The 23,371-nt window shown below is 40.3% G+C and overlaps 1 long non-coding RNA gene across 1 annotated transcript in view; it reads right to left on the reverse strand.

Moving 5' to 3' along the window:
• Positions 1–995: 995 nt before the first annotated feature.
• Positions 996–23,371, reverse strand: part of LOC117063890 — a 49,950-nt gene continuing 27,574 nt past the window's right edge. The window contains exon 3 of the long non-coding RNA XR_004429149.1: positions 996–1,343. This is a non-coding gene — a long non-coding RNA (uncharacterized LOC117063890). The remainder of the gene's footprint in view (positions 1,344–23,371) is intronic.

Here is a 23,371-nt window from a genome sequence, read left to right on the forward strand (position 1 = left end):
GTGATCTCATTGTTCAGTTCCCACCTATGAGTGAGAACATGCGGTGTTTGGTTTTCTCTTCTTGTGATAGTTTGCTAAGAATGATGGTTTCCAGCTGCATCCATGTCCCTACAAAGGATGCAAACTCATCCTTTTTGATGGCTGCATAGTATTCCATGGTGTATATGTGCCACATTTTCTTAATTAGACTGGATTTTGATACATCACACTGGGTTCCACTCTGAGCTCTGCCTCTTATTGTGTGACCTTGGCCAGATGGCTTAGCCTCACTGAGCCTCAGTTTCCCTCTCCATAAAAATATTGTTGTTAGGATTAAAATCTGGGTAAAGTAATGATCTGTGCCACAGTTAACTCTGAACAAAAGTACCTATAAAAGGATGAGAATGACTGATAAGATCGTTGCCCTTCCATGAACTTATGTTCCTTCAAAGATCTTGGAGAACTGTTATTTCACGGGATAGTAGGGAAAAATCAGTAAATATTTAGGTCTCTGGGTTTGAAATATATATATTAAATGTCCACTTAATCAGTCAACAAATTTCCAGGCATTTATTCATTTGCATATATGTCCTTCCAATTGGACAGTAATCCTTAAGGGAAATTTTTGTCTTTGTGACCGCAATCCCTGGCATCCAGGAGGTCTCAATGAAGATTTCCTAAAATAAGTAAGTCTGACACTGCCTGAGACGCAGTGCAGAAAAAGAAGGTTAAAAATAGGTTATTGTCCTCCAGGAATCAATAGTCTAGAGTCGGAAAGGGCAAAACAAGTGTGGACTGGACCAGGCCGGAAAGACTGCAGATTTTCTCAGCATGGATTACCTGCAGAAGAATCCTTGGGGGCCCAGCGCGGAACATGAGAGTCTTACCGAAAAGTGCCCTTACCTCCCAATACTGACTCTTTGGGACTAAGGCTCCTGAATGCAGCAGATATGCGAGGAAACTTTAAAAACACTGACCTAGCGAACCACAGAATGAGCCAAATAAAACCTCAAGTCTTTCTTAGCCAAGCACTTTATTTTTCAGGTGAGGATGTTAAGACCTAGAAAGATGAAACGATTTCCCTGGGATAACAGAGAAAATTTAGACCTCAAGAGCCTTGACTTCGAGTTTTTGCTCTTTTTGCTATTCTGTGGAGACTTCTCTCTGTTCAGGAAAACTCCTGCGATGAACTGCATTTCTGCAGCCTGGCTCCTCCACCCGATCGAGGAGCACTGCGGATGATTTGGTAACTCCACGTCCACGGCTGCCTTTTCAAGACACTTTTTTTCCTTGGCATTGACGTCAACATTTTCGATCCATTTATGGGAAAAATGCTAGTGATATTCCCACGTTAATAATTTCAGCTACAAGAAATAAAACAGCGGATTGAGTATTGCTTTTCTACTTTAGAAAAAAAGAAATGTCTTCATGTTTTGATTTATTTTGTTTCGTTTTGCTCACACACACACACACCACACACACACACAGGACATCCTGCTAGGCTGCCTCTCCCTAAACCATTCATGCACTTTTACCGTCGGTCTTTGTTCCTGCTTTCTCCTTGGCCTTTCTCTAATAGTCTTCCCTAAATCCCACTCCACCTGTTTCTTCCTCTGCTCAACCATCGGGGTTTCATTTAAAGCTTCGCTCGGATTACTCCAATTATAACAAACGGTTCTTTTCTCCAAGAGCCCAGACTCCTGATGTGCAGCCTCTGCCTCTGTGTTATTTCTCAGATCCTTTACTCCAGTGCTGTTCCAGCCACCTTCTAGATGGCCAACCTCCAGAAAGCAGGAACAAGATACATCCTTTTTTTTTTCTTTTTTTTTTTTTTTTTTTTTAGTTTTCCACTAAAAATCACAAAATACTATTGATAAAGAAGAAAAGTCACAGGCTTGGAGAAATTATTTACAACTTACATATATGGCAAAGGACTTGTAGCCACAATATATAAAGAATGCTACAAGTCAAACAATAGAATTTTGAAATGGAAAGGGTACACAGCTGCTAGCATTAGAGCTGGGGTTCAAGGCAGGTACATTGGGTTCCCAAGTTCCTGCTGTCCTCCCAGCCTCTCTGCTCTGCTGCATGGGCCTCCCTGTTCTTGAAGCCCTCTCCTGCCTCAACCTATTCTGCCCTGCCTACCTCCCTAACCTGAATACGAGTTTGTTAAATAAAGAGAGAAACAAAAAATCCTTTCCTATTTGTATACTTCCCAATATTTAGGGCCGGGCGCAGTGGCTCACACCTGTAATCCCTGCACTTTGGGAGGCCGACTTGAGATCAGCAGCTTGAGACCAGCTTGGCCAGCACGGTGAAACCCCAGGTCTACTAAAAATACAAAAATTAGCCCTGCATGGTGGCGCACACCTGCAGTCCCAGCTACTCTGGTGGCTGAGGTAGGAGAATCGTTTGAACCTGGGAGGCTGAGGTTGCAGTGAGATGAGATCATGCCGCTGTACCCCAGCCTGGGCAACAGAGTGAGACTCTATCTCGAAAAAAAATTATATATATATATGTGTATATATGAGAAATTATGTAAATTATATATTAATAATTACATGAGTGAAGGAATAGTTAAAGGGCAATAGGAGAATTCAACTAAAAAATACATTTATTATTACTTTAGGAAATAATACTTGTGAAAAAGTAAGATAATAAATTTTTGAGAAAGATTAACCAGGCCAACAGAACAGCCAGGATTTCAGGCCCTTAGGCAGCACCTCCGTGATGCCACAGGGTAAAGAGGAAGAATGCAAGAGGACCACCCGAAAACACTAGACAGCTGGACGGCTGTGGCTTTGCAGCATTAGGGAAATAGCTGGACGGCTGTGGCTTTGCAGCATTAGGGAAATAGCTGGACGGCTGTGGCTCTGCCGCATTAGGGAAGAAGAGGTGGTGGCAAGGAGATGGTTGTGGTAATTTTTATTTCAGATTATATAGGTAACACTTTCATTCGATATTTTTATCCCCACATATTTTCAAACAAAGTTTAAGAACTCTGGAAATCATATCACAAGGAAGTAGCATGCAGAACATGGCAAGAATACTATAGTTTTCTTTCTTGTCCGTGCACATAGGAAAGATTAAGAAAAAAGTGCACAGATGGGCACTTGGCATAGATATAATTTTTACAAAGACTTGGACATTAGAGGAAAGACAACAGCATCCAATCCTCTATACCTATAATCACTACAAATAATTAGTGGTAGCTGTGAAAATCTTCCATCATAAATAGAGTCATCAATGTCTGTAAAAGAGACGAGAAGCATCTGGAGATTTGGGTAGAAGCTGAAGACAAATAGCCTCCCTGAAAAGCTCAGGTGATCACAAATAATTCACTTAACAAATATTTACTAAGCATCAAATGAGTGTAAGGCACCAAAGATGAAATACTAAAGGAGCTTATAGAGCTTATAAGGGAAATAAGACATTTTCATACATACTATATTACAACTCAAAATTGTTGAGTGAGCAAACACTATGTCCTAGAATTCCTCTAGATACTAAAATCAGATTCATTAAAGAAGACAGTCCCTGTCCCCAAGGCACTGACACTCCAGATAGGGAGACAAGCAGTGCATACAAAATGATTTGCAAACCATATCAGAGAAATACAAATCAAAACCACAATGAGATACCATCTCACACCAGTTAGAATGGCACTCATTAAAAAGTCAGGAAGCAACAGGTGTTGGAGAGGATGTGGAGAAATAGGAACACTTTTACACTGTTGGTGGGATTGTAAACTAGTTCAACCATTATGGAAAACAGTATGGCAATTCCTCAAGGATCTAGAACTAGATGTACCATATGACCCAGCCATCCCACTACTGGGTATATACCCAAAGGATTATAAATTATTCTACTACAAAGACACATGCACACGTATGTTTATTGCAGCACTATTCACAATAGCAAAGACTTGGAATCAACCCAAATGTCCATCTGTGACAGACTGGATAAGAAAATGTGGCACATATACACCATGGAATACTATGCAGCCATCAAAAAGGATGAGTTTGCATCCTTTGTAGGGACATGGATGCAGCTGGAAACCATCATTCTTAGCAAACTATCACAAGAAGAGAAAACCAAACACCGCATGTTCTCACTCATAGGTGGGAACTGAACAATGAGATCACTTGGACTCGGGAAGGGGAACATCACACACTGGGGCCTATCATGGGGAGGGGGGAGGGGGGAGGGATTGCATTGAGAGTTATACATGATATAAATGATGAATTGATGGGTGCTGACGAGTTGATGGGTGCAGCACACCAACATGGCACAAGTATACATATGTAACAAACCTGCACGTTATGCACATGTACCCTAGAACTTAAAGTAAAATAATAATAAAAAAAAAAGAAATGCAAAAAAAAAACATTTTAAGCAAATGTCTTAATCCAATGCTCTCTGAATTTGGAAAATGAAGACTTAGTTATAGTCTAAGATGATGGAGTTTAGGGAGGTTGGGAGTAGATGAAGCTAAGAAACTGAGGTAATCCTTGAAAGGTGACTAGAATTAGGATACAAGGAATGATGGGGTGAGGGAACTCAGAGTCAAAAACACAACACACAGAGAAGACAATCGAGGGAATGATGTAAAGGTGAAAAGTCAGCTCATGATTGAGTCATAAAAGTTACATTTCAGCTGGGCACGGTGGCTCACACTTGTAATCCCAGCACTTTGGGAGGCCGAGGTGGGCGGATCACGAGGTCAGGAGATCGAGACCATCCTGGCTAACATGGTGAAACTCTGTCTCTACTAAAAATACAAAAAATTAGCCGAGCATGGTGGCAGGCGCCTGTAGTCCCAGCTACTTGGGAGGCTGAGGCAGGAGAATGGCATGAACCTGGGAGGCAGAGCTTGCAGTGAGTTGAGATTGAGCCACTGCACTCCAGCCTGGGTGACATAGCAACACTCCATCTCAAAAGAATAAATAAATAAATAAAATAAAAGTTACATTTCAAGACAGGATGAGTACAGATTTTTTTGAGTGCCTTGAATCCTATTCCAGAACTATGTGTTCTCAAAATGTGTTTGTCAGGCACATTGGCACGTGGCATTACATCAACCACGTACAAAACCAGCTTGATCCACTTAACCCTAAGGCTAGGTCCTACCACCATAGAAATGACTACAACCTAGGTTGCCTGCAAAGCCTCTCTTCCCCAAGCTAGGAATGCAATTGCTTTATCTAATTCCAAGAACTCAAGATTCCAAGGACACAATAATTAAGACAGAGCAGAGGAAAATACAAAACTTAAACATTAGCAAGGTAGATGCTGAAATCCTGAGCAGTCGTGTCACAGTGTGCTTAGAAGTAACTCAGTAAAGCATCCTTTTTCTCGGCTATTCTTAGTGGTTCTATACAACTTTGAAAATTGGGTCTTTCTGCCTCCTTTTAACAATTTTCCAATACAGAGAAGAAAAACATTCAACTCTTTTGCAAACTGGGAAAGGAATATGCTTACATTTCTTCCCATTCCACAGTAACTCAGAGGCAGCTAATGAGATTTTCTTTCCTTCCCTCTGCTCACAGAAGATATCCATTCTCTACCAGATAGGGTCTAGCCACAAAAATTCCCACCCAATTTACAGTTTTTCAGACAGCTAGGAGAGGGATGAAAATGGTTTAGTAATGGGAGTTGCCATAAAACTTATAATTACAGAATTTGCTACAGTGAACACCATAATGGAGTATTTCTTTAAATCAAATAATCATTGACTCTCTCTGAAGATGAATGATTATTCTATATCCCATTTTCCCCAAATGTACTAAGAGAGCATTTTTGCACAGCAATGGTTCTTCCATCTTTCTTTGTCACACCAGCAGGAATGGCTACAGCAAGTCACCTCCCCTTCACTTAGGAACCCCATGCAGACACCTAAGCCTAGCACTGGCCAACAATATAACTAATCCATTCTCATAAGACCTTCAAGATGAGCAGACATCTCATCTAACAGACAGAGCAAGGACAGGCCAAGGAAAAATCCGCTCTAGCCCTGTGCGACCTTGATATGATCTACCTTTGTCAACCTTAGTTTTTGTATCTGTAAAGTCAAGGGGTTGACTTACTGCATCTCTAAGATCTGACTCCTCTAACATTCCATGATTTTAAATCAGAAGGAAAACTAGGCTTAGAAAAACTAATGGGTACTAGGCTCAATACCTGGGTGATGAAGTAATCTGTATAACAAACCCCCATGACACAAGTTTACCTACGTAACAAACCTGCACATGGACCGACCCCTGAACTTAAAGGTTAAAAAAAAGAAAGAAAACTAGTCTCAGGATCAAGCTCATACTCACGTCCTCGACAAAGCTGGCTCCACATAATTTATCCCCTGAAGAACCTGCACTGAATTCCTTGATGAAGAAGTTTGTGAAGGAGGCAGAAGGATTTCCTCTCAAAATCCCTCCTTTACCCTCTCTTGCTTATTTTGTATTCTAACTGGTGATGGGAATGCACTTTGAAGCTTGAAGCCATTTATGAAAAGAGTAAGAATCATTTTCATTCTACTTCCTATTGTTGGCCAAGTATGAATTGTCCCCACAGGACAAGGGGAATTGAGAGGATTGATTAGTTAATCTTTCTGAAGTGCTTTGAAGAGGAGGAATGTCATGCATAGTACTGAGGAGAAATACTACTAGGCCCATTTTCACAACAAACAATAAAAGCCCCAGAATAAGAACACATTTCAAGATTTAAAATAACAGGCCAGGCACAGTGGCCCATGCCTGTAATCCCAGCACTTTGGGAGGCGGAGGTGGGCAGACCACTTGAGGTCAGGAGTTCCAGACCAGGCTGGTTGACATGACAAAGCCCATCTCTACTAAAAAACACAAAAATTAGCCAGGTATGGTGGAATGTGCCTGTAATCCCAGCTACTCTGGAGGCTGAGGCACGAGAATCACTTGAACCCAGGAGGCAGAGGTTGCAGTGAGCCAAGATCGCTCCACTGCACTCCAGCCTGGGTGACAGAGTGAGACGCTTGTCTCAGAGAAAAAAAAAAAAGATTTAAAAAACAGTGCAGTAAACAAAAGAAGGGAGTCGGGGAAGGCAGAGTGGGGTGATTCTATTTTGCTTAGTTTGGAAAGCAGGGAAACCCAACAAAAGAAAACAGGACATTAATCAAAAAGACCCACAAGAAAGCACTGGAAGGTACCCATGCTTTGAAAGAGAAAACAGGAAAGGTAAGGATGGAGGGACCTGAGCCTGCAGATTAAAACCCCATCCTGTGAAGGAGAAGTATTTGGGAGCCAGCTCTTTCACGGAGGCATGTGAAAGACAACTTTGTGTCCCATTCTCCAAGACCTTGTGTAAACCTCTGTTTCAAAGAGAAACCTGTTCCTATGGATAAGCTATGCTGTAACCTGCAGCAAAGAAGAAGACTTCTACAGTGAGTTCATCACTCGGGTCTTGGGAAGAATTTTACACCACTGGAAAAACCCCAGCCCCATTATAACCAAGAAACTCACACTGCTTCTTTCTGCAGGGCAAGGACAACTTTTCATAACAAAAAGACTTAAATCTTGGGCAAACTGACATAGAGAACTGAAGCACTTATTCTACCAATTCAGACCAAGGAGCAATAAAACATTGGCTTTCTTCCTGGAGATGTAAGAAAAGGCCTGGGGCTAGCACTGTTCCTTACTATATGAGGTACAGTTTCACTTTCTGCAACTCATAGATTGTCAAATGCCCCTACCATGTGAGCTAAAATTCCGGTCAGTGCTGCTGTTAGACATGTAGAGGACCAGGTTTTAGCAACACACTCAGAATCATCCCTCAGAGCAGCCTCTGCTATTCCAGATCTTTGTTTTTCAAAGAAGATTGTAAAGTCCTACTTCTTCAATGCATTTTATCAAGTATTGGTGGATGGTCCACAAAAAATTCTAAGTAATCCCATACTCTGTGAATGCTAATGTCTGTCAATCAACTGAAGTTCTTCCATGATCAAAAGCAAAAACAAAGGGAGTTTGTGTAAACACAACATGAAAGATGGGTTGGACAATTTAATGATCTATGGTCCCCTTTGCAGCACACACATTGAAGAATTGTTGCTATCTAGGATAGAAAGAAGCAGAGAAAAAACCCAGGTCCTCCCTGTCTTGACTTGTAGCTTTATAACCCTGGAGAAGTTATTTAACCATCCTAAGGCATGGGGATGTGGAAATCTGCAAAGTGGAAATTATAATAATATCTACCTCATGAGGTTGTGATTAAATGGAATTAGGCATGAACTTAGCCCAGTGCTTCCATTCAGGTGTTTGTTTTTATTACTATTTGAATTTTTAATTTATTGTTAATTCTATCTATATTACAGAAAAAATATGAAAATATAGTTCCAATCCCCTTAATACAACTGCTTTTTATTTTTCCATGTTGTCTTATAATTTTTGTCTTAAATATACATACATTACACATTTATATATAGATACAACCTCTTTATCTTATGTTATAACTTAAATTATACTATAAACACTTTTCCATTCTGTTTCATAGTCTCTGTTATTATAGCATGTAGAGACTCTGTGATGTTCTTCAGGTTGACACAACATAGGTTAATAACAAGTTCCTCCACTGGGAATGGTGATTGTGTAGTAGAAAGACACTAAACTTGGAGCAACATGTGCTTTGCTGTGGATCTTTTTGAGTAGGGCCCAATCTCCTGGTTGGATTTCTCTGCTTCCAAACTAAGCAAAACTTTCCGAACACTACCACTCACTTAGGTCTGAAACCTTAAAGAATCATACTGTCTTTCTAAGCCCATTTCCTATTTATGAACTATGAGAGAAGAACAATAAAGCCGCCTACCCTGGAGGATTGTTTTCAAGATGAAATGAGAAAACATGTGTGAAAAATCCTTGTAAACTCTAAGTTACTACATCCCGTATGTTTAAAAAAAGACATCAATGTATTTTATAAATTTCTCTTTCTTTTAGGTGATTTCCTTGGTATAATTTTCCAAGAAGAAGGAATTACTGTGTCCAAGAGTATGTCTTTTTTTTTTTTTTTTTTTTTTGAGATGGAGTCTAGCTCTGTCACCCAGTCTGGAGTGCAGTGGCACAATCTTGGCTCACTGCAACCTCCACCTCCTGGGTTGAAGCAATTCTCCTGCTTCCTGAGTAGCTGAGATTACAGGTGTGCTCCACCACACCCAACTAATTTTTGTGTTTTTAGTAGAGACGGGGTTTCATCATATTGGCCAAGCTGCTCTTGAACTCCTGATCTCAAGTGATCCGCCTGCCTCAGCCTCCCAAAGTGCTGGGATTACAAGCATGAGCCACCATGCCCAGCCCAAGAATATGTCCATTTTAATGGCTCATGATAGGTACAGCTAAATTAAAGCAGGAAAGGGAGCTTGAAAACAAATGAATAAAGATAAGCTCAATCCATTACTCCAGCACTCTCAAGAACCATGGCCCAAACACAGAGCTATGTGTGTGTATATGTATCAGATGCATAAACACATGGATGTGGAAATGATGTGCATGTGTATGTGTATATAGAACATATAATGGTTTGTCTTGAAGAGTATCAAACCTGACACTAGAGAGTTGGACATGAAAACAGGAATGCAAGTAAAACCTTTCTGTTTATTTTATTTTTATTTTTACTAGTACTATTAATATCCATCGACAAGTCATGGTTTAAAAAAAAAAAAACCCGGGAAAACCAACCTTTGCCATTCAAAAAGAAAAGCCTTTGAATGCAAGTGAATGCTCACTCCTTGCCCTGGCACATACTTGTCCACCACATCTGCATCTCCTCTGTGCTGGAGGGGATGGGCACCACAAGGGAGAAGAAAAGGGGAAACTTCCAAGGACAGTCTTCAGAACACAGTCCCTTAGACAGGATGAAAATGAAGAAAAATGAGATGTACTGGCTCAGCTCATCTGTGGCCAGAAATATTTCATTCAGCTCAATGCACCTCACTTTTTATAGCTTTTCTCCTTTTTTTTTTATCACCCCTTAACAAAAGCTCCCTTGAAAATGTCCAGTCTCCTCTCTGGGGTGGGCGGGGAGAGCTGAGGGGTAATGGGGCTGTGTCCTCCCTGGATGATACTGGGCTGACAGGCTGGTGCATGCCAAGTGGCTGGGTATGCAGTGGCAGCTGCTGTATAAGGGCTTGCCAAGAGTCTATGGGGGTACTAGCCCATCCAGAAGGACAGATATCTGAGGCTGGTGTCCCCTTTGTGTTGGGAAGCAGTCGCAGGCAGACAGCACCCAGACTCACAGCAAAAGTCATCAGTTGCCATCAAAACCGATCTCCTGAACTCTCATCTAAATCACTTTATCATACATGTATACTAAATCAGAGGGACTGAGAACCAGCACCAAACCACTGTGACCTCTGGCCTAGAGAACAATCTTTTCAATCTGAGCCTCATTCATGTACCTAGCAACACCTAATTCTCCTTACTTCATGGAGTTTGGCAGTAGTTCATGGCCTCCTCCTAATGGAGAGGAAGTCCCACAGATGCCAGAGCAGACAAGATACACTTTGAATCTCAGCTTCACTTGGGAAGCTTGGGACAAGTTCCTTAATTCTCCTGTCCCTTAGGTTCCCAATATTTTAAAATGAGCTAATTCAAACCTTCCTCACCTATCCCCTTAAACAATCAAAGTGATGTTATTAAACACATTTTATAAAACCAGCATTTGAAGCCTACAAACGCAATGTCTGTTTTGCATTAACACTTAAAAGATTTGCAGGCTCATACATATTAAGTAAATAGTAATAACAGAATTTGGGATTTCGTTGTTCTTTCCCTGAAATACTTAATTTAATTTAGTGGCATCATGGACACAAGGAGTCAAGCTCTGGTCTCAATTACTAAAATACAACTCTCAAATGTACAGAGAGGATCTGCTGAAAGCCACTTTGATTCCAGAATGCAACAACCCAGAACACCATCTCACCCTGTTTACAATAAAAAACAGAGAGACTATAAAGAAATTGCTCATATAAATTGATTTTTTTCCGGAGAATGGCTGCAGCAATACCACAAGGAGAGTTTTGATGACCTAGTTCATATCCTGTACAGCTTTCATTTCGGTGGAATTATCAAAATCCTTATCCCCCTACCTTCCTTATTTTATCCCAGACATGTGCGTGTAAAAGGCAGACTCTATAAATAAATATTGAGCTAATCTCTGAGTTTCGTAGTCCATCCTCACAGATCAATGTTCTTAAACCATCTGAAAGCTACAGAAAACTCTCTGTTCCCCTGTCTTGGTTCCTTTCATATTATTAAAGCATTGTACAAATGTCTCAGTCACATTTTGTATCCCATTAATTGTGGGTAGAAAATTCTGGCCAATGAAATAAGACTGGAAGTCTACAAGAGAAGGATCTAGGAAGGCATTTGTATTTCCCAGTAAAAGTTTATGTCAACCTTTCCTCTTTCTCCTTCCTCTTTTGCCCTTCTTTCCTCTCTCTTGTACCTTTCTGGAATGCTTACATGGCTACTGGAGCTGTAGCAGCTATCTTGCAACCATGAGAAAAGAACCAGGAAAATTAAAGTGACATGAGCCTTAACATCAATAAACCACTGAACTAAAGCTGAGAAATGCTACCTCTTAGCTTCTTGTTATGTGAAAAATAAATAAATCTTCATTTGCTTAAGTCTTTATATTTGGGTGTTCTGTTATATTCAATTGGACAAAATGCAAACTGATACACCTGACAACTTTTCTTTCCCTCAAGATGATTTTAGAGCAGGCTGTCTTTTTTATAGCTCCACTGGACAGGCATTCACTCTTACACAGGCTCTAATTACACCAGGCCTCAGAGAATGACAGCAGCCCCCTCTCCATAACCCCAGTTTCCTTAGATCTTGGACATCAACAAACACGTGTCACATAAACACACACGCAAATAACACCACCAACCTGTGTCACATAAATACACATGCAAACTCACCAGAAAATAACCCATGTCTGTTCAAGTTAAATTAGAAAAATCGGTCAAAACAGTATCAGCAGCTTACAAGATGTACTTTATTTAGGGTGAAACATATATCATCAACTTAGAAAAGAGAGAAAGAGAGAGCTGGGCACAGTGGCTCAGGCCTGTAATCCCAGCACTTTGGGAGGCTGAGGTGGGCAGATCACGAGGTCAGGAGTTCGAGACCAGCTTGACCAACATGGTGAAACCCTGTCTCTACTAAAAATACAAAAATTAGCTGGGCATGGTGGCAGGCGCCTGTAATCCCAGCTACTCGGGAGGCTGAGGCAGGAGAATTGCTTGAACCCCGGAGGCAGAGGTTTCAGTGAGCTGAGATTGAGCCACTGCACTTCATTATCTAATATCTGCTATCATTATCTTAATAATTAATAGGCACCATAACTGAATACAATCTTTGTTCTTTACAAAGTTGATGGGTAAGTTTCCAGAAATAAAAATATTTGTGTTATCTCTTTATTACATGTGTACCACTAGGATAATCCCCTCCTTCTTCCTCCTTAGCCTCTTCTCTCTCCCTTTCCTTCCCCTCTTCTTCTTTCCCCAATCAGGAATACAGAGAAAAACCCATCCTCTCAAATATTCCAGCTTCTTTATGATATTCATCTATATAGAGTCCTAGAATCTTTTAGTCTTCTAATCCAAACTTTAATGAGTTTAAGAATCCCCTGTAACCCCCTCTTGAAATGTGATCACTCTACCTCAGCTTGAATAATTTCTGCCTGTTGCTGTCATGGCAGCCAAATGTCACTGTTTTACGGCTCTCCTCACTAGAAAAAGTTTCCTTGAGTTAAAGTTGGCTTTGTAACTGCCTCCAATCTCTCTTAATGGCCACTGGAATGACACATTATAGCCTTTTGTTGCATGACAGGCCTTCAAGGTACCTTTAAAATTATTGCTAAAAGTCTCTTTTCCTTTCGATTCCACAATTTGGCTATCTACAGCTTAAGCATAGCCCTGGGAATTAGATGAGATAATGCAAGATACACTAGGAAGACTTTGTATAAGTTCACCCCATGTCCCCTCTTGTATCTGGGATATGTCACTTAGGTTAAATTCCAGGCTTAATTCTCCTGAAATACATATATGAATTTTTCTCTATAGATAAGTCTGTTTTTCCTTACTTTGCTTACCAGTTAAAAACTGTTAAGAATACAAGAGTCTATACATGTGATAAAATTGCTTGGAACTATACGTACATACACAAATAAGTGAATATAAAAACTGCTGAGTCATGGATAAGATCTGTAGTATGTAAAAATGTCAATTTTCCAATTTTAACATTGTATTGTAGTTACAGAGGATGTTACCATTGAAGAAATCTAGATGAAAGGGGGATTTCTGTACCTTTTTGCAAATCTCTGTAAGTCTATCAGAATTTAAATTTTTTAAAATTAAATATTGCTGAGTAACCCAGAAAGTACCTAAGACCACACTGACTTTCTTGCTTTTCCTAGTATACCATTAACTCACTATGAACTAAAATGTTGTTGAAGTTGTTATTTATATGAATGTCTGGTATCCCAGGACTTCCCATCTATTCTTGAATAATTGAACTGTATAAAAATACAAATCTTTGATTCATCTCTTTTAAATTTGACTTATTTTTAAATTCAATGTTTTGGCCTGTCAAGATCTTCTTAAATCTTGATTGTGTTATCCAGGGAATTAAATATCACACCTTGACCTTTCTGCTATCTGAAAATAGGCAAATTATACCTTTTATCTTCATCAAGGCCAAGGGAATCCAGGTTGATAAGGATCCATTAATCAGCGCTCTTCATGTACATTTATAGTTTGCAATATTGAGTAAACTATAAAGGCACTTTGATGTATATCATCATCCAACCTTCATTTCTCCATTTTACTCTCAAGGATATCATGGAAAATTTTTTAAAACACATGGATGATGTCCTCCGAAATGTTTTTGTGCATTTCCCTAATCTACAAATCTAAAAACCCCATTTAGATTTTAAAAATTATGAGCTCAGAGGCCACAAAAGAAAAGGACAATAAAGTTGACTACATTTTTTTAGTAAGTGTGACAAAACAAAAACTCATAAGCAAAATTGAGGACAAATCACAAACTGGAAAAATATTTGCAACATATGAGATCAAAAGACAATGTTATTTCATTTATAAATATTATTTATGTAATAATAAAAAGTTAAGCAACATAAAAATGAATAAAGGTTATGAAGAAGAGTTCAGGAAAATAAAAACATGAATGGTGGACAAACTTTTGAAGAAACACTTAACCTTATTAATGAATAAATGCAAATCAAAACATGGAAATATGATTTTCCCTTATTAGATTTCCAAACTCAAAACAAAAAATGTGAAAGCCTCATAGTGGCAATGCTGAGGAAAAACAAGTATTCTCTTCTGCTGCTGGCAAGATGTGTGTACACACCCCTAGGGTCTCTTTTTATGTTCTTACATAAATACCAGTCAGATTGAATTAGGGCCTACCCTAATGGCCTCATTTTAACTTCATTACATCTCTAAACGCCCTGTCTCCAAACATAGTCATATTGAGGTACTGGGAGTTAGGGCTTGTGATGTTTCATTTTATGTGTCAGCTTCACTGGGTTAAGGCATGCCCAAATAGCTGGGAAAGCATTATTTCCAGGTGTGTCTATGAGGATGTTTGAGTCAGTGGACTGAGCAAAGAAGATCACCCTCACCAATGTGGGTGGACATCATCCAGCCTCTGAAGGCCTGAATAGAGCAAAAAGACAGAGAAAGGGCAATTCGCTCTCTCTTCTTTTTCAGCTGGGACACCCATCTTCTCCTGCCCTTGGACATTGGAGCTCCTGATTCTTGGGCCTTCGGACCCCAGAGCTTACACCAGTGTCCCCCTCCACCCCCAGGTCTCAGGTCTTTGGCCTTAGACTAGAAGTTACATCATTGGCTTCCTGGGCTCTCAGGGCTTGAGACACAGACTCAGTGACACCATTGGCTTTCCTGGTTCTCCTGCTTACAGATTGGCAGATTGTGGGATTTCTTGGCTTTCATAGTCACGTAAGCCAATTCCTATACTAAATCCCTTTTTTAATAAATATTTTTATATATACACACATATGTATTATAAGATATATATTAAATCTATATTATATATATACACATTTATATAATTTATATATCTATATTCTCCTATATACCACCTGTGTATATATACACATATACATATAAATGTGTGTATATATCATATATATCACCAATTGTGTGTGTATGATATACTATACATAATATATACACATATATAATATGTAATACATTATGTATACATATACAAACATATATACATATATTAAACTATATATTCCATACAAATATATATTAGGTATTATGTATATATAATATGTATAAATAAGCATATACATAGATGTATACAGTATATATAATATATTTACATGTATACATCTATGTATATATCATATAATATATTTACATATATGCATCCATGTATATGTCATATGCTATATTTACATATAGACATGTATATGTCATATGCTATATTTACATATAGACATGTATATATCATATGATATATTTACTATTAGACATGTATATATCATATGATATGTTTATATATATAGACATGTATATATCGTATGGTATGTTTACATATATACATATATGTATATATCATATATTTACATATATACATATATGGACTTGTGTAATATATGTACATATTATATAATATATACATATACATATATGCTGTATACAGCTATGTATATAGTATGTTTGTATACATACACATCTATGTATGTAGTATGTATACATAAACATCTATGTATGTAGTATGTTTACATACACATCTATGTATATAGTATGTTTGTATACATACACATCTATGTATATAGTATGTTTGTATACATGTATATATATGTATATGTCATATTTACATATATACATATATGTATAAATGATATATATTTACATGTGTACATTATATACAATATATACATATACTACATAGTGTGTTTATACATATATATGTATACATAATACCTTATATGTTTATATGTAATACATACTTTAATATATGTATGTTTGTATATGTAGACATAATGTATTACATATTATGTGTGTATATATTATACACATACATATATGTACATATACATATACAGAATATGTACATATATGTATATATTTTGCATATTATATGTATGCATCTATACATATATACATATGTGTATTATATATGTTTATATTATATGTGTATTATATGTACATATTATATGTGTGTTTATATTATATATATGTATATCATACACACACACACAATTGGTTCTGTTTCCTTGGAGAACTCTAATAAAGAGCTTTAACATACAAATTTTGGGTAGACATAACACACTCATAACACACCATCAGTACCAGAGATGTTCACAGGAGGCAAGGTCATGGAAGGACACCCCCAGGAAAGGCCTCAGAAGCAGGAGAGAATGGCCATCCAGGACAGCGGGTGGTGTTACATACATGGAAGGGAAAGGAGGTCATGGCAGCCAAGGGAAGAAACATGACCAGAGTCCCAGAGCAAAAGGTTGCGAGGTGAGCTTGTGGGCTATTAAGAAAGTAGAGTTTCTGAGACCAAGGAGTAAACTGAAGGAATGGGAGGGAAGTAGATTCCAAAAATTTGGGAGACCTGGCTGAAGGTTTAGCTTTGAGGAGACAGCCCAATAGGGAAGTGGTCAAGAATTCTAGGAAGGGGAAAGCATGAATGAAATCGCTCATTTGGGAGGTTTATCTAGAACTGGTACTGGGCGGTGGTCAGCAGTTCACACAGAGGAGACGTGAAAGAGAGTAAGACAGGAGCGTCTTTATTGACAACGAATCAGGACACACAGAAACAAGATACTTGCTCAGGAAGAAACAAGCAAACAAGGAGCATTAGAGGAGCAAAGTCACTCACTCCCATCACTCTAGGCTTCCCCAAGAACGTTGCAGCATTTTCCCGAGTCTCTTGCTGGTGTGAATTCAATTTTAATAAATATTGGTTTCTCCAGAGTTTTGAGATCATTGATCATGGCAAAAATGTTGCCTGGGAGGTTTAAATTCTATGTAACATCATTATTATTGTCATGGGTTTTATTAAAAGAAAAAATCATCCAAATCGTGAGAGAGAAACCAAAGATTGATATCTGCCACTCCAAAACACAGAGAAACAAATTATATTTCCCCGTTCCCAACCCATAGCCCCACCCCCAGCACCACCATTGTAACTTCCTGTTCATAAGCAATTTCTGTTTAATTTAAATTGAGAGGCCATTGGGCAAAAAGCCTGATTCTAATTCTGCTCTCTGACAATGCCCAATGCTATTGATGATGCAGAATTGATGTTGAAAATAGTAATGATAATAGTAATTATTCCTGCATGTCTTGCTCAGTACTGATCACGCCACCATCCAAAATGAAATCAAAACAGCCACATGCACCCAGGACATCCCCATCTCCCCAGACAGCTTGAAGGAGGCTGCCAGATGATAGAGAAGAGCTGTGCCCTTCCTCTCCAGGACAACTGCTACCTTCCAAGTGGTAGAAATTAATTCAATAGCTCCCAGGACAGCTTTGACAGGTGATTCCTCTAAGAATGGACCATTGTCAGAGGTGCATGGGGTGGCCTCACTTTTGCATTTTGAAAGAAAGCATGTACTCAGAACAGCAGAGGTGTCAGTAATGTGAAACTGAATTGCCTGAATTGTCTGAGAGTGCCAAGAACCACAGCAAGGTCAGAGCTAGGTCAGCACTAGCATCCAGCTTCCTGCGCAGGGAGTATCTGGGTGCATCTCTTTGGCACAGGTCTGCGGCAGTAGCCCTGCTGAGGATACTCCTCATCCTGGTACCTTAGTGCTCCCAAAGTCTTCCAGGAAAGCAAGGTGGCAGGATGGTCCAAAAGGCAGGCTCTGCAGCGAGATGGTCTGAATTCAAGTCCTTGCTCTTGGTGTGTGACCTTGAGAGTGGGACTTTATATTTATCTCAGTGATTTGAAATCCTGAATCTGCCCTCAACATAGGGTTGGCAGCCTTGTGAAGCTGGGCAGGTCACCTGACTTTATTTACAAGTTGATGATGATGCCTGCATCACAAGGTGGTAGTAGGTTCTAAGTGATATAATGTACGCAGCACACTCCCCCAACCCTGACGTGATAAACCCCCAATAGGCAATAGAAAGTTTACCTCTGTTATGCCTCTTATCACTTTGTATTTTAGTTATCTGGCGTGTTTCTATTTTTCCCATGAGTGTTTCTTTAAACAAAAATGTGGGTGCCTCCAGTTTCCAGGGCTGCATTTTATTAATAGGTGCATCCTAGCACCTAGCACAGTAGAAGCCACTCAGTTGGCAACAAACACATATTTGGGGAAATAATGAGCAGTCAAATCATTGAGGCCGATCAGACTAGAAAGGGAAAACAGGAAATAATCATTTGTCTCACAAATATAAAGGTTTTATTTGGAGGGTAAGTCAGCTAACTATGGATGTCCAAAGGAAAACCAGGATTAGAGATGCAAAGTGGCAAGGAAATTAAGATCTGTATAAGGAAGAACTTTCTTAAGATTAGACAGGTGGAGAGGGAGGAGCAGCTGCCTTCAATTGTGGCCACTGTGGAGGGATGGGGCTCTGCCCGGATGCCCTCCCATCAGGATGGGAGTCCTGCTGCCTGAGCATGGAACAGTGAAGCCAATGGCACCAGATACAGAGGGATAAGGAGTCTGTAATGGAGCAGTAGCAGCAGGCAGATGATTTTGTATTCACTAGTATAGCGCAGTGCTCCAGGAGTGTGCCAGAAGAGATCATCGGTTCTACCTTTTCCCTCTCAAACTCCAGACTCCACACACACATACACACACACACACACACACACACACACACACACACAAGCGAAGAGAAGCTCTGGGAAAGATTTTCTTCCTATTTCACAGCAAAGATTTATTTTTAATGCCCCCATGTGGGAAATGAGCAGTGAGCCAGGATGGGCTGCCCAGGGGAGAATACAAATACGCCAAGATATTAGAAAGACTCTCCAAGGAGACAGATCCTTGGGAAAGCATTGCCCTCAGTGTGTTGCCAAAGCCAGTCTCCCTGTCTGCCAAGGCAGTGCAACTCCCACGAGCTGGAGCTGCCCCAGGAGCCAGAGAAAGCCAGCCATGAAGGACGTCTGCCCAGACAGATAAGTGATAGTCAAGGAATTCTGGCCGCCTCATTCTCACATAAGCCTCACAGGCTTCAGGGCTGTGCCCAGGGTGACCAGGCTGCAGGGCTGTGCCCAGGGTGACCAGGCTGTAGGGCTGTGCTCAGGGTGACCAGGCTGCAGGGCTGTGCCCAGGGTGACCAGGCTGCAGGGCTGTGCTCAGGGTGACCAGGCTCCAGGGCTGTGCCCAGGGTGACCAGGCTGCAGAGCTGTGCCCAGGGTGACCAGGCTGCAGGGCTGTGCTCTGGAGCCAAGCAGCCCCTCAATGACCCAGCACAGCTGGAGCTTCCACCGGCTCTTCGCACCCCTCTGTTTTTACTCACAGGCTCTGAACTCACTGACCTCAATAGCAGGCAGTTTTCTAGGCTGCCGGTGGATGCTAATTATAGCCAGGCCAAGCAGAGCAGTTGCTGGGTCGCACCTGTGCTGTTGCTGCAGTTTCCCATGACTAGAGATTCTTAGCTGTTAGTTAAGGACAAAGTTGCCCAGGGTCAGCAGCTGAGAGCACAGGTGCCTGGGGCCACTATGGACACAGCCGCTCACCCTTCTCTCTGCCACTACTGGCCTTGGTCTCCTCTTTGTTTTTCTTGCCTCCTCTCTTCTTTCTTTCCCTGCCCCACACCCTCTTTCCTCCTCCTTCTTTTGCTCTCTTCTCTCCTTTAGCCATTCCCATCTGCCTTGAGACAACAGATCTCCTGGTAATATTCTGACTAGGAGATGGCTGACTTCCACTTGCAAGATGACATTTTTATTTTAAAAAATGATTATGCACCTGGTATGTGCCAGGCACTGTGCATTTCTACGTTGTGTGTGTGGTTGTGTGTGGTGGGGGGCTGGGTGTGGGTTTCCCAAAATTCTGCCAGAAGAGTATGGTCCATAGATTTTGCTTTCCTCGAGTACTTTTTACTCTCATGCCTAGAATCACTCAACATGAACATTATTCACATTCTTTATCTTTCCAGAATAGCCTCCCAAAACACAGCACTGCACCTGCAGCCTGGACCCCTCCCCTCTCCCCTCCTGGAGGACTGTGCTCCTGCAGTGATCGCCTCTCACTCCGGAATCATCTCTCTCTGTCTCGATTCTTCATGTCAATCTATGAGCATGCTTTAGGGTGCCAAGTTGACAAGGGGTGAACATGTGGACTTAATTTTAGGTGTCAATTTGATCACAGAAGAAGTGAAAACACGGGCAAAAATATAAGAAGTCTGCCCTCCAAATTATTAAGTCGTGTACAACTTCTGCCCCTTGACACAAAGTGCCATGCTTGCCTTTCAGGAATGCCCTTTGTCATAGAATAAAAAGAATTTGACAAGCTCAGTGACACTGAGATTCCTCCAGTGTTCCAAAACACATTAAATAGCGAACTATTCTTGACTGGGGATTTGACTGTTGAAGAAGATACACTACTTTTATTTACCACTAAATATAACATGAAAAAAACTAGCACATGCTTGACTTTGGCTAATGGATGGCACTTTCAAAACTGTCCCCATTGATTTTTTTTATCAACTATATACAATTCATGCTCCTGTTGGATCCAAAGATTCTAAAATTTATCCACTCAATTATGTTTTAATGATTGGGAAAAGTGAAGCACTTATAAATGCTTATTCGCAGATCGGGTGGACTTTACAGAAGAAAATGGATTTCAAGGGAATTTCAAGATGTTACCAATAAAGATGTTTTTTTCATTCAGCCCAATGCATCTGGCAGAAAATTTAGATGAGTGGATTGGCCATGCCATACAGCAACAACAAAAACTTCAGTTTAAAAATGTGTCATTTGCCTGCATTGGCATTTCTTCCGGCTGATGACATTGCAAAAACCTTTAATGAATTAAAGCTGAATTTGCCTGCAGAAGCCAGCGAAGTTAATGAATGGTTCAAAAATGATTATGTGCATGGTAAGATAAGAAGGCACTTACATAATGGCGTTCCCTTCAAATACCAGTATTGTTTCTGCCAAATGTGTGGTATGTATACGAGTGCATGCAGAATGGGTTTCCACACACCCAAAACAACATCAAGGCATGACACAGAAGATGGGAAATTTTAATATGGAATATTCATGTTGGTGTATATCAAATCATAGGAGAATCTCAAAAAGAACATCATGTAGAAAATGAATGTGAACATATTCTCCAAGGAGAGCCAGGGTCTAAAAGAAAACAAGTGTCTATTCATTGTGATGCAAGACTTCAAAATATAGTTAACGATCGTGAAAACTGGCCAGCTCTTATGATGGACTATTTTGGTGAAATTACCCATAATCTATTCCTGTAATACACTTTTTCGTATGTTGATTTTTTTTTGGTTTTGGGGGTTTTGTTTGTTTGTTTTGTTTTGTTTTTTGTTGTTAGTTTTTTGTGTGTGTTTTGTGTGTGTGTGTGTGTGTGTTCTTTTTTGAGACAGAGTTTTGCTCTTGTTGCCCAGGCTAAAGTGCAATGGGGCAACCTCGGCTCACCGCAACCTCTGCCTCCGGGGTTCAGGCGATTCTCCTGCCTCAGCCTCCCGAGTAGCTGGAATCACAGGCATGCGCCACCACACCCAGCTCATTTTGTAATTTTTTTAGTAGAGTTGGGGTTTCAGCATGTTGGTTAGGCTGTTTTAAGTTGTCAGCACTATGTTTTACCATTCGCTATGCTATCTTTGCATCATTTCCAACACTGGAGGTATAAGTTGTGTAGAGGCTTTTAGAGAGTTTGAATTCATTTAACGCATTTTTTACAGATTTGACTCCATGAAATTATCACATTATCACAATGTTGACTTTGTGTGTAAGCATTATGTACTATGCAGAATTACTGATGTGGTAGACTGATTAAAGAGACCAATATATTCTAAGATTAAAACTTTAGGACAAATAAGACTTAGGGCAATTATTTTCCCCAGAAAGAGACACAAGCCAAAAATACGAAAAAAAAAATCAGGTAAAGTGTAAAACCATTCATTAATGACGCGTTCTCTGTGAGTAATTAAGAGTTCCATTTAGTATGGGGGCACTCCCAATCTTTGAATCAAACAGCCTGGAGGCTGACTACTTCTTCTCACAGTGCTTCACTGTGGGTCCCCATGGGACAGAAATCTAAACTTAGGTAGAACATAGGGGATATTCTTGGACCTCTCCAGGACAAGACTTCACCCATCTCAAACTTGTGAGAGAGCTAAAACTTGGCCATCTGTGCCCCATCAAAGAACGGTGACAACGGGTATGAAGTAGAATGAAAAACTGTCCTTGTTACAATGTGTGTGTGTGTGTGTGTGTGCGCGCGCGCGCGCATGCGCGCACACATGCGCTCACGCTTGCACTCACAGTCAGAGAGGCAAGCTCATCTCATATTCTGCTGCTGGGAGTGATCACTGATATGACGTCTAAGGAAGGGACTTTGACAAAATTTACCAAAATTATGAATGCATACCCTTTCATCCAGTGACCCCATTTAAGGAATTGATCCTACAGGTATGCTCTCACATGCATACATGAATGTACAGTTATTCGTTGCAATACTTTTTGTTAAAGCAAAACTAGGAACCGCCCTTACATGTCCTTCATCAATGGACTGGTCTGTGGTTTAGATGCTGTAAGCAGAGGCATTGCTGGCCAAAGTTCAAGCTCTTTAGTCCAGCGCCAGAACGTCTTCACAAGCTGGGATCAGTCCAACTTCTCAGCTTCATCTTCCAACTCTCTTGCCATGAATTCCACCATCCATTTGAACTTTAAACTCCTGCAGGACAGAGACCTATCCTGAGGCAGCTTTGTATGGACATAGGTGACACAGTGGTCAGCTCAGATTGTGCTACATGGACTAAGTCATTATCCGTGGGTGAACGGACACCCGAATAATGAATCCTGATGCCCTAAATGCCCTATCACACCCTTTCTTCACACTGCTGCCTCTGTCTGGAATAACCCTCCTCCCTCTCTAGTGAAACCCTAATTATTCCTTACAGCCCAATTTAACCTTTCCCAAACTAACATGTTTCTCTCTCATCTCTATCCCCGGAGCCCTTTCCCAGTATCTGTTACAAAGCAGGTCTCACTAAACTCTTGCCATTATATAGATCTGCCACCCCTTTCAGATTATAAAATCCTTGAAAGTGAAGACAGTTTGGTATTTTTATCCCCATAGTTCCTGACACATATTAGGTACTCAATAGATATTTGTTGTTGAATGACTTGTAAGGGAAGGAAGAAACTTGGAG

This window comes from Trachypithecus francoisi, unplaced genomic scaffold, assembly GCF_009764315.1.
Source record: "Trachypithecus francoisi isolate TF-2019V2 unplaced genomic scaffold, Tfra_2.0 Lachesis_group19, whole genome shotgun sequence".
In the NCBI taxonomy this organism is placed as follows: Eukaryota; Metazoa; Chordata; class Mammalia; order Primates; family Cercopithecidae; genus Trachypithecus; species Trachypithecus francoisi.